The 12500-nt window shown below is 45.1% G+C and overlaps 1 protein-coding gene across 1 annotated transcript in view; it reads right to left on the reverse strand.

Moving 5' to 3' along the window:
* LOC135568886 (NT-3 growth factor receptor-like) overlaps positions 1 to 12500 on the reverse strand; it is a gene marked incomplete at its 3' end in the record, with an annotated part of 76547 nt that overhangs the window by 9791 nt on the left and 54256 nt on the right. The window lies entirely within an intron of this gene.

A 12500-nucleotide genomic window follows, 5' to 3' on the forward strand; every position in this document is an offset into this window, starting at 1 on the left:
TAGAGAATGACAGGGTGATATTGGAGCTGATTCAGTTAGAGAATGACAGGGTGATATTGGAGCTGATTCAGTTAGAAAATGACAGGGTGATATTGGAGCTGATTCAGTTAGAGAATGACAGGGTGATATTGGAGCTGATTTAGTTAGAGAATGACAGGGTGATATTGGAGCTGACTTAGTTAGAGAATGACAGGGTGATATTGGAGCTGATTCAGTTAGAGAATGACAGGGTGATATTGGATCTGATTCAGTTAGAGAATGACAGGGTGATATTGGATCTGATTCAGTTAGAGAATGACAGGGTGATATTGGAGCTGATTCAGTTAGAGAATGACAGGGTGATATTGGAGCTGATTCAACCACAAGGTATAGCCTTCTCGTCACCTTGACAACTGAGTAAATAACCATGTAGATCCAGTCATATAGTCCTCGTTTACGTCCCAGACGTTCACCCTATTCCCTACTGTATATAGGGCACTACTTTTGACCAGAGCCCTATCATAAGTAGTGCACTATGTAGAGAATAGGGTGCCATTTAGGTCGTAATCCTATCATCAGGGCCAGCATCTCAACCCTCCAGTTCAGAGAGGTGACAGAACGACGTCAGTCTCCCGGGCGTTAAGCGAAGTGACCATTTTAAACCACTTGGGGTGCTGTTTGAAGACTCAGCCACTTGAAATAAATATGGCAGAGAAGGATGATGAATAGGAGAAAACATCTGATGTATTAAAGAAGCCCCGGCATAGAATAAAAAGAGATCTGATCAACAGCAGTGGCCTCTGGGATGTGGACGGCCTGGGTCCATTACCCACTCACAATCAGAGGCTGTAGGTGGCCTGGATCCAATACCCACTCACAATCAGAGGCTGTAGGTGTTCTGGGTCCATTACCCACTCACAATCAGAGGCTGTAGATGTTCTGGATCCAATACCCACTCACAATCAGAGGCTGTAGACGGCCTGGATCCAATACCCACTCACAATCAGAGGCTGTAGATGGCCTAGTTCAATACCCACTCACAATCAGAGGCTGTAGATGGCCTAGTTCAATACCCACTCACAATCAGAGGCTGTGGACGGCCTGGTCCAATACCCACTCACAATCAGAGGCTGTAGACGGCCTGGTCCAATACCCACTCACAATCAGAGGCTGTAGATGGCCTGTATCCAATACCCAATCACAATCAGAGGCTGTAGACGGCCTGGGTCCATTACCCACTCACAATCAGAGGCTGTAGATATTCTGGGTCCAATAGTGCCTTATTGGCTCTGGTCAAACTAGTCAACATCCTGCAGACTGCATCAATGCTACCTGACGTCTGATAAAAACCTCCCTGTGGTTTCTGGAAGGAGTTTGATCATTTGAAAAGTTTCAGTTCTCTGAACTATGAGCACTACGGCTCCACTACACACTCAGAGGTTACATCCCAAATCACACCCTATTCCCTATATAGTGCACTACTTTTGTCCAGCTCTGCACAATGCTACAGCACTACGTTCCTGTCTGGCTCCCAACTCAGAACCCACTCAGAAATATGTCTTCCTGGGAGGGCCAGATTACAGAGAATAGGTAAAGGGAGGATGAGAGAACAGGACAAGTTGGGCTGTTGAGTGATAACATCCTGCAGACTGGATCAATGCTACCTGACGCTGAAGAAAACCTCCCTGTGGTCTCTGGAAGGAGTTATATAAGTTGCAGAAGCTGTGAATTGGGTTCTGACGCTGAAGAAAACGTCCCTGTGGTCTCTGGAAGGAGTTTTATAAGATGCAGTAGCTGTGAATTGGGTTCTGAGACAGCATATCTCCAGTAGAATATATCTAAGCTTGTGTCCCAATTTGCACCGTATTCAGTGTACTACTTTTAAAACTTGTTAGAGAAGTGCTCCCGCTGTGGGGATCAAATCAGCGGAAATTTCAAGTGCGCCAAAGTGCGCCACGTATAGTTTTTGATAAAACTCAAACTTTCATTAATACACACATACAACGTACTGAATTAAAGCTACACTCGTTGTGAATCTATCAACCAAGTCAGATTTGTAAAATGCTTTTCGGGGAAAGCATGAGAGGTTTTTATCTGATACCATGCACCCTCAAATACAGCAACGCCACCTAAAAACGACAGATTTTGCGTTATCCGTCGCTACCCAAAACGCTGGAATAAAATATAAAACATTCATTACCGTTGACGAGCTTCTTTCTTGGCACTCCTATATATCCCATAAACATCCCAGTTGGGTCTTTTTCCCGATTAAATCCGTCATTGTATAGCCAAAATGTCATTTTCTGAAGACCGGTCTGATGCAGGAATATTCTGTTTTCCAAGACGCAACGTCACTTTTTAAAATGACAAAAGGTGCCTATATACTTTTACAAAACACTTCAAATTACTTTTCTAACCCAACTTTAGGTATTAATAAACGTTAATTAGCTATACAATTCATCACGGGGCGATTTGTATTCGATAGGAGCGAGTCTGGAAATCAACGGCCATCTTTGTAATTTTAATAACTTCCTGTTGACAAACTGAAACCGGAAAGGCTAAAACGTAATAGAACCAAGGATTAAGTCTGCTCAAAACGCCAGCACTGGCGACATCGTGTGGAAGCTGTAGGCGTTTACATTAGGGCCTGATGTATTTCCGTTCGTCTTTAACAATACATTGACTGGCGTAGTAATATATTTTTTGTGTTTTTGGAGAACAGTTTTTCGAGGGATTTTTACTGCTAAACACGTTGTGTTATAGCCACAGACACGATTTAACCAGTTTTGGAAACTTCTGAGTGTTTTCTATCCACAGATACTATCCATATGCATGTACTATATTCCTGGCATGAATAGCAGGGCGCTGAAATGTTGCGCGATTTTTAACAAAAAGCTAAGAAAATTCGCAACATCCTTATGAGGCGGTCCAAGGTAATGCAGTATATAGAGGATAGGGTGCCATCTGGGAAGCAGACTAAGACCAGAGGTCTTCCATCAGATCAACTCTGATGTACTCTAAAGAAACACACACAATGAAACAGTGCAACTTTCTCCAGTCAAGTTCTGTCCCTTAGCAGGAAGTCAGACTGCGGTGTGAGAGACACTGTTTTACAGTTGTAGTTGTTGGCTTTAGAGTGAGTATTTCTCAGAGACAAAACCCTCCTATAGAAGTTGTGACTTGTGTTTGTTGGAGTTAACACCTGAATATTTTTTAGCAGTCCTCCACTATGAAGAGAACAGGAAGTCATGTGACCAGAGCCCTATAGCCCCTGGTCAGAAGTCCTCCATACATGAAGGGCACTTTTCGGCATTTGCTGTATGATCAATGAGAATCTCCATATTGCAAATGTACAGTCCCTTACTAGGCTTCCGTGAATGCTTTAAAAAAAAATCCAAAATAAATTTTAGAACCTGTTTTGAGGATTCTACTCTAAAGGAGGGGCTCATAAGGGCTCTTTGGGTGAGTGTTCTGGCAGAGTGTCACAGCCTCGGTCTGGCGGTCTGGCGGTCTGGCGCGCTCACGTGAAAGGTAGCTTCATTCCACTTCATTTTGTACAGACAAAGGAATTGTCCGGTTGGAACATTAAAATGAAGTTCTATGTTAAAAACATGCTAAATATTGATTCCATACTTAGGTTGGCATGTTTCTACGGGCTGTAACGGAACTTTTTTGAACTTTTTTTGTCCGATGTTCGGCGCGACCTGTACGCACTTTTGGATTTGTTTACCAAACAACCTAACAAAAGAGGATATTTGGACATAACTGACATTATCGAACAAATCAAACATTTATGGTGGAACTGGGATTCCTGGGAGTGCATTATGATGAAGATCATCAAAGGTAAGTGAATATTTAAAATGCTATTTCTGAGTAATGTTGACTATCCAATATGGCGGGTATCTTTATGGCTGCTTTGTTGCCTAAAGGCTGCACTCAGATTATTGCATGGTTTGCTTTCTCCCGTAAAGTTTTTTTGAAAATCTGACACAGCGGTTGCATTAAGAGGAAGTTTAATCTAAAGTTCCATGTGTAATAGTCATATTTTTTATCAATGTTTATTATGAGTATTTCTGTAAATTGTTGTGGCTCTCTGCATTATCACCGCATGTTTTAGAACTACCGAACGTAACGTGCCAATGTAAACTCAGATTTTTTTTATGTAAATATGAACTTTATCAAACAAAACATACATGTATTGTGTAACATGAAGTCCTATGAGTGTCATCTGATGAAGATCATCAAAGGTTAGTGATGAATTTTTATCTCTATTTCTGCTTTTTGTGACTCCTCTCTTTGGCTGTAAAAAAACGGCTGTGTTTTCTGTGGCTTGGTGGTGACATAATCGTTTGTGGTGCTTTTGCTCTAAATCCTTTTTGAAATCAGACACTGTGGCTGGATTGAAGAGAATTGTATCTTTAAAATGGTGTAAATTTAATTAGGAGATATTTGTTGTTTTGAATTAGGCGCCCTGCACTTTCACTGTCTGTTGCGGGGGGGTTATGCTAGACAGGTTAACATAGTGATATATATCATTTAGGCAGTATAAATGCCATTTGGACATGGTTCACTGACTTTTGGGTTTTGAAACCGACTTCCTATGATCATATATGGCAAATGGACATAACATCCTGATTTGGCACTTTCAATACGTTCATATTGCATTTCGACATTTCTTATGGCATTTGACAATGGTTCACTCCTCCATGTCTCCTCCTCTCCTCCTCTCCTCTCCTCCTCCTCGCCTCCTCCTCTACTCTCCTCTGCCCCTCCTCGCCTCCTCCTCTACTCTCCTCTCCTCCTCCTCGCCTCCTCCTCTACTCTCCTCTCCTCCTCCTCGCCGCCTCCTCCTCTACTCTCCTCTCCTCCTCCTCGCCTCCTCCTCCTCAATGCCTCCTCTCCTCTCCTCCTCTCCTCTCCTCCTCCTCCTCCTCCTCCTCTCAGTAGTAAACGGCTGGTCTATAATGGGGGTTTGGTGCTTTTTTTACGCATTTCTGGGTACATTAGCATCCAGAGTTAATTGGCACCATTTGCTCAATGAGCTTCCTTGAGTAAGTAAATTACTTTGTCACTAATTGTCACTAATTATCAAGCTGAACAGAGGAAGGGGAGGGAGAAGGGGGTGAGAAGGCAAGGAGGGACAGGGATAGCAGAGATAAACACTACTAATCAATGTATAGTATGGTCTGAACTAAGGGTTTACCTCCTCTAAAGTCTCCACCTCCTCAGGTTGACTCTCCCTCTGACTCTCCTCTCCTCCTCCCCTCGCCCTCCTCCTCAGAAAATATACACGGCTAGCAGAGATAAACACTACCGATCAATGTGTAGTAGAATGAAAATATACAGGGCTAGTCAGAAACACTACCAATCAATGTATAGTAGAATGAAAATATACAGGGCTAGTCAGAAACACTACCAATCAATGTGTAGTAGAATGAAAATATAACAGTCAGAAACACTACCAATCAATGTATAGTAGAATGAAAATATACAGGGCTAGTCAGAAACACTACCAATCAATGTGTAGTAGAATGAAAATATACAGGACTAGTCAGAAACACTACCAATCAATGTGTAGTAGAATGAAAATATACAGGGCTAGTCAGAAACACTACCAGTCAATGTATAGCAGAATGAAAATATACAGGGCTAGTCAGAAACACTACCAGTCAATGTATCGTAGAATGAAAATATACAGGGCTAGTCAGAAACACTACCAATCAATGAGGGCCTTAGTCCTGTTCACCGTTATTACATGTGCTGTAAAATAATGCTGTATTCCTGGAACAAGGACAACAGACTGGGTGTATTGTGGAGATGATTGCTGACAGCCTTTCAGTTTCTGATATGCAATACATTCTACTGGGAGATCTAGGTCTTCAAACACTGAAAAAAGATATGAGAAACAACTGTAGAAAGGTAGAACAAAAGGTGGGAAACTTTGAGGAAAATTGGGAAGGCAGCCAGTTGTTTGTCATGATAGGTTAAATACGTAAACATTCTTACGAGTGTAAGCGGGGGGGGGGGGGTGGCTCAGTGTTGGTTCAGTGGTCATGTCCCCTCCCTAGTATCACTCTACAGACAGTATTGGTTCATGTCCCCTCCTAGTATCACTACAGACAGTATTGGTTCATGTCCCCTCCCTAGTATCACTACAGACAGTATTGGTTCATGTCCCGTCCCTAGTATCACTACAGACAGTATTGGTTCTGTGTTCATGTCCCGTCCCTAGTATCACTACAGACAGTATTGGTTCTGTGTTCATGTCCCCTCCCTAGTATCACTACAGACAGTATTGGTTCATGTCCCCTCCCTAGTATCACTACAGACAGTATTGGTTCATGTCCCCTCCCTAACATCACTCTACAGACAGTATTGGTTCATGTCCCCTCCCTAGTATCACTACAGACAGTATTGGTTCATGTCCCCTCCCTAGTATCACTACAGACAGTATTGGTTCATGTCCCCTCCCTAGTATCACTACAGACAGTATTGGTTCAGTGTTCATGTCCCCTCCCTCGTATCACTCTACAGACAGTATTGGTTCATGTCCCCTCCCTAACATCACTCTACAGACAGTATTGGTTCATGTCCCCTCCCTAGTATCACTACAGACAGTATTGGTTCATGTCCCCTCCCTAGTATCACTACAGACAGTATTGGTTCATGCCCCCTCCCTAGTATCACTACAGACAGTATTGGTTCAGTGTTCATGTCCCCTCCCTAGTATCACTACAGACAGTATTGGTTCATGTCCCCTCCCTAATATCACTACAGACAGTATTGGTTCTGTGTTCATGTCCCCTCCCTAACATCACTCTACAGACAGTATTGGTTCATGTCCCCTCCCTAGTATCACTACAGACAGTATTGGTTCATGTCCCCTCCCTAGTATCACTACAGACAGTATTGGTTCATGCCCCCTCCCTAGTATCACTACAGACAGTATTGGTTCATGTCCCCTCCCTAGTATCACTACAGACAGTATTGGTTCATGCCCCCTCCCTAGTATCACTACAGACAGTATTGGTTCATGTCCCCTCCCTAGTATCACTACAGACAGTATTGGTTCATGTCCCCTCCCTAGTATCACTACAGACAGTATTGGTTCATGTCCCCTCCCTAGTATCACTACAGACAGTATTGGTTCATGCCCCCTCCCTAGTATCACTACAGACAGTATTGGTTCTGTGTTCATGTCCCCTCCCTAGTATCACTACAGACAGTATTGGTTCATGCCCCCTCCCTAGTATCACTACAGACAGTATTGGTCCTGTGTTCATGTCCCCTCCCTAACATCACTCTACAGACAGTATTGGTTCATGTCCCCTCTCTAGTATCACTACAGACAGTATTGGTTCATGTCCCCTCCCTAACATCACTCTACAGACAGTATTGGTTCATGTCCCCTCCCTCGTATCACTACAGACAGTATTGGTTCATGTCCCCTCCCTAGTATCACTACAGACAGTATTGGTTCATGTCCCCTCCCTAGTATCACTACAGACAGTATTGGTTCATGTCCCCTCCCTAGTATCACTACAGACAGTATTGGTTCATGTCCCCTCCCTAGTATCACTACAGACAGTATTGGTTCATGTCCCCTCCCTAGTATCACTACAGACAGTATTGGTTCATGTCCCCTCCCTCGTATCACTCTACAGACAGTATTGGTTCATGTCCCCTCCCTAGTATCACTGCAGACAGTATTGGTTCTGTGTTCATGTCCCCTCCCTAACATCACTCTACAGACAGTATTGGTTCATGTCCCCTCCCTCACACCACTCTACAGACAGTATTGGTTCATGTCCCGTCCCTAGTATCACTACAGACAGTACTGGTCCATGTCCCCTCCATAGTATCACTACAGACAGTATTGGTTCATATCCCCTCCCTAGTATCACTACAGACAGTATTGGTTCATGTCCCCTCCCTAGTATCACTACAGACAGTATTGGTTCATGTCCCCTCCCTAGTATCACTACAGACAGTATTGGTTCTGTGTTCATGTCCCCTCCCTAGTATCACTACAGACAGTATTGGTTCATGTCCCCTCCCTAGTATCACTACAGACAGTATTGGTTCATGTCCCCTCCCTAGTATCACTACAGACAGTATTGGTTCATGTCCCCTCGCTAGTATCACTACAGACAGTATTGGTTCATGTCCCCTCCCTAGTATCACTACAGACAGTATTGGTTCATGTCCCCTCCCTAGTATCACTACAGACAGTATTGGTTCATGTCCCCTCCCTAGTATCACTACAGACAGTATTGGTTCATGTCCCCTCCCTCGTATCACTCTACAGACAGTATTGGTTCATGTCCCCTCCCTAGTATCACTGCAGACAGTATTGGTTCTGTGTTCATGTCCCCTCCCTAACATCACTCTACAGACAGTATTGGTTCATGTCCCCTCCCTCACACCACTCTACAGATAGTATTGGTTCATGTCCCGTCCCTAGTATCACTACAGACAGTATTGGTTCATGTCCCCTCCCTAGTATCACTACAGACAGTATTGGTTCTGTGTTCATGTCCCCTCCCTAGTATCACTACAGACAGTATTGGTTCATGTCCCCTCCCTAGTATCACTACAGACAGTATTGGTTCATGTCCCCTCCCTAGTATCACTACAGACAGTATTGGTTCATGTCCCCTCGCTAGTATCACTACAGACAGTATTGGTTCATGTCCCCTCCCTAGTATCACTACAGACAGTATTGGTTCATGTCCCCTCCCTAGTATCACTACAGACAGTATTGGCTGCTGGGGGGGGGGTCCTTCAGACCAGTCCCATAACACTGGTGGGGGAAATAGAACAAAATGGAGAACACCGCCGTGTTGGTGAGAGTCTCCCCTTCTTACAGTGGGGTAAAACGGTCCAGACACCTCAGACAAAAGTTGACACATCGGCGTTACCGACTTCAGACGAGTCAGTCGTGGAGGTCGTACAGCACAACGGAGAACATACGGACTTCAGACGAGTCATCACTCGTGGAGGTCGTACAGCACAACGGAGAAAACCATATTAGTTTGTTGGCCAAACCGTTAGGATGTCTACCGGTCTGACCAACAGAGGTATAAATCGGACTCTTTCCACCGCAGATAGGGAAGGGCGACATAGGAGGATGTGGTGTATAGAGACACAGCAGAAAAGGCATCTCCAGCTTATTAAACTGACAGATATAAATGTTTTTTTTTTTATTATGTTACTTAGATTGACGCACCAGTATGTCAATAGACTCTATACTATAAAAAATATGAAACTAGTTCCATTCCAAATGCCAATATGTGGAGGGCAAAACATGAGAGAGAGATGGAGGCAGAAGGAAAGGGAGATGCAGAGACCAAAGCTTATAAATGGCAGAAGCTTTAACAGTCATTATTATGGCCACACTGGAAATAATAGAATTGGCCGCACGCTTCGTAACTTTCAGAATATGTCAAAGATACATTTTAATCTCCCTCAAAAAAAAAGAAATCATTGATTAAAAGAAGAAGCTTCCTTCTCGTTGTTTTTCGCAGCCAAAATGGAAAATGGATTTGACTCTTTTTCACCATGGCTACTAGATCTGATCGTGGGTCCTGTCCATAATCGTTATCTGGGCCCTCTTCCACCATGGCTCCTAGATCTGATCGTGGGTCCTGTCCATAATCGGTATCTGGGCCCTCTTCCACCATGGCTACTAGATCTGATCGTGGGTCCTGTCCATAATCGTTATCTGGGCCCTCTTCCACCATGGTTACTAGATCTGATCGTGGGTCCTGTCCATAATCGTTATCTGGGCCCTCTTCCACCATGGCTACTAGATCTGATCGTGGGTCCTGTCCATAATCGTTATCTGGGCCCTCTTCCACCATGGCTACTAGATCTGATCGTGGGTCCTGTCCATAATCGTTATCTGGGCCCTGCAACATTTGTCCAAAACATATTGCTGAATATAGAAAAGGGTTTTACCCACCGCCTTTCTTCTGAAGGTGATGCAGCGACGCTGGCAACCGGAGAGACAGACCCCAGTCAAACCCCGGTCTACCAGTTGGCCAGTCAGACCCCAGTCAGCCAGCTGGCCAGTCAGACCCCAGTCAAACCCCAGTCTACCAGCTGGCCAGTCAGACCCCAGTCAGACCCCAGTCAGACCCCGGTCTACCAGTTGGCCAGTCAGACCCCAGTCAGACCTCAATTAAACCCCAGCTAGCCAGCTGGCCAGTCAGACCCCAGCCAGCCAGCTGGACAGTCAGACCCCAGCCAGCCAGCTGGCCAGTCAGACCCCAGTCAAACCCCGGTCTACCAGTTGGCCAGTCAGACCCCAGTCAGACCTCAATTAAACCCCAGCCAGCCAGCTGGCCAGTCAGACCCCAGTCAAACCCCGGTCTACCAGTTGGCCAGTCAGACCCCAGTCAGACCTCAATTAAACCCCAGCTAGCCAGCTGGCCAGTCAGACCCCAGCCAGCCAGCTGGCCAGTCAGACCCCAGTCAAACCCCTGTCTACCAGCTGGCCAGTCAGACCCCAGTCAAACCCCTGTCTACCAGCTGGCCAGTCAGACCCCAGTCAGACCCCAGTCAGTACGCTGGACAGTTTCTTTATTCCATGTGTAACTCTGTGTTGTTTGTGTCGAACTGCTTTGCTTTATTCTTGGCCAGGTCACAGAACTTGTTCTCAACTGGCCTGCCTGGTTAAATAAATGTGAAATCAAATTTCAAAAAATAAAATTTTGGTGGAGGAGGAGTAACAGTCTGGGGCCATTTTTCATGGTTCGGGCCCCTCAGTTCCAGTCAAGGGAAATCTTAACGCTACAGCATACAATGACATTCTAGACAATTCTGTGCTTCCAACTTTGTGGTAACAGTTTGGGGAAGGCCCTTTCCTGTTCCAGCAATGCCAACGTGCACAAATCAAGATCCATACAGAAATGGTTTTGTCGGAATCAGCGTGGAAGAACTTGACTGGCCTACACAGAGCCCTGACCTCAACCCCATCGAACACCTTTGGGGATGAGCCAGGACTAATCACCCAACATCAGTGCCAGACTTCACTAATGCTCTTGTGACTGAATGGAAGTCCCAGCTGCAATGTTCTAACATCTAGTGGAAAGCCTTCCCAGAAGAGTGGAGGCTGTTATAGCAGCAATGTTCCAACATCTAGTGGAAAGGCTTCCCAGTAGAGTGGAGGCTGTTATAGCAGCAATGTTCCTACATCTAGTGGAAAGCCTTCCCAGAAGAGTGGAGGCTGTTATAGCAGCAATGTTCCATCATCTAGTGGAAAGCCTTCCCAGAAGAGTGGAGGCTGTTATAGCAGCAATGTTCCAACATCTAGTGGAAAGCCTTCCCAGAAGAGTGGAGGCTGTTATAGCAGCAATGTTCCAACATCTAGTGGAAAGCCTTCCCAGAAGAGTGGAGGCTGTTATAGCAGCAATGTTCCAACATCTAGTGGAAAGCCTTCCCAGAAGAGTGGAGGCTGTTATAGCAGCAATGTTCCAACATCTAGTGGAAAGCCTTCCCAGAAGAGTGGAGGCTGTTATAGCAGCAATGTTCCAACATCTAGTGGAAAGCCTTCCCAGAAGAGTGGAGGCTGTTATAGCAGCAATGTTCCATCATCTAGTGGAAAGCCTTCCCAGAAGAGTGGAGGCTGTTATAGCAGCAATGTTCCAACATCTAGTGGAAAGCCTTCCCAGAAGAGTGGAGGCTGTTATAGCAGCAATGTTCCAACATCTAGTGGAAAGCCTTCCCAGAAGAGTGGAGGCTGTTATAGCAGCAATGTTCCAACATCTAGTGGAAAGCCTTCCCAGAAGAGTGGAGGCTGTTATAGCAGCAATGTTCCAACATCTAGTGGAAAGCCTTCCCAGAAGAGTGGAGGCTGTTATAGCAGCAATGTTCCATCATCTAGTGGAAAGCCTTCCCAGAAGAGTGGAGGCTGTTATAGCAGCAATGTTCCAACATCTAGTGGAAAGCCTTCCCAGAAGAGTGGAGGCTGTTATAGCAACAATGTTCCAACATCTAGTGGAAAGCCTTCCCAGAAGAGTGGAGACTGTTATAGCAACAAAAGGGGGACCAGCTCCATATTAAAGCCTTCCCAGAAGAGTGGAGACTGTTATAGCAACAATGTTCCTACATCTAGTGGAAAGCCTTCCCAGAAGAGTGGGGGCTGTTATAGCAACAAAAGGGGGACCAGCTCCATATTAAATGCATCTTGGAAAGCCTTCCCCAGAAGAGTTAAAGCCTTCCCAGAAGAGTGGACTGTTATAGCAACAATGTTCCTACATCTAGTGGAAAGCCTTCCCAGAAGAGTGGAGGCTGTTATAGCAACAATGGGGGGACCAACTCCATATTAAAGCCTTCCCAGAAGAGTAGAGACTGTTATAGCAACAAAGCGGGGACCAACTCCATATTAAAGCCTTCCCAGAAGAGTAGAGGCTGTTATAGCTGCAAAGCAGGGACCAACTCCATATTAAAGCCTTCCCAGAAGAGTAGAGGCTGTTATAGCTGCAAAGGGGGGACCAACTCCATATTAAAGCCTTCCC

Source organism: Oncorhynchus nerka, unplaced genomic scaffold (assembly GCF_034236695.1).
Source record: "Oncorhynchus nerka isolate Pitt River unplaced genomic scaffold, Oner_Uvic_2.0 unplaced_scaffold_1353, whole genome shotgun sequence".
Taxonomy (NCBI): Eukaryota; Metazoa; Chordata; class Actinopteri; order Salmoniformes; family Salmonidae; genus Oncorhynchus; species Oncorhynchus nerka.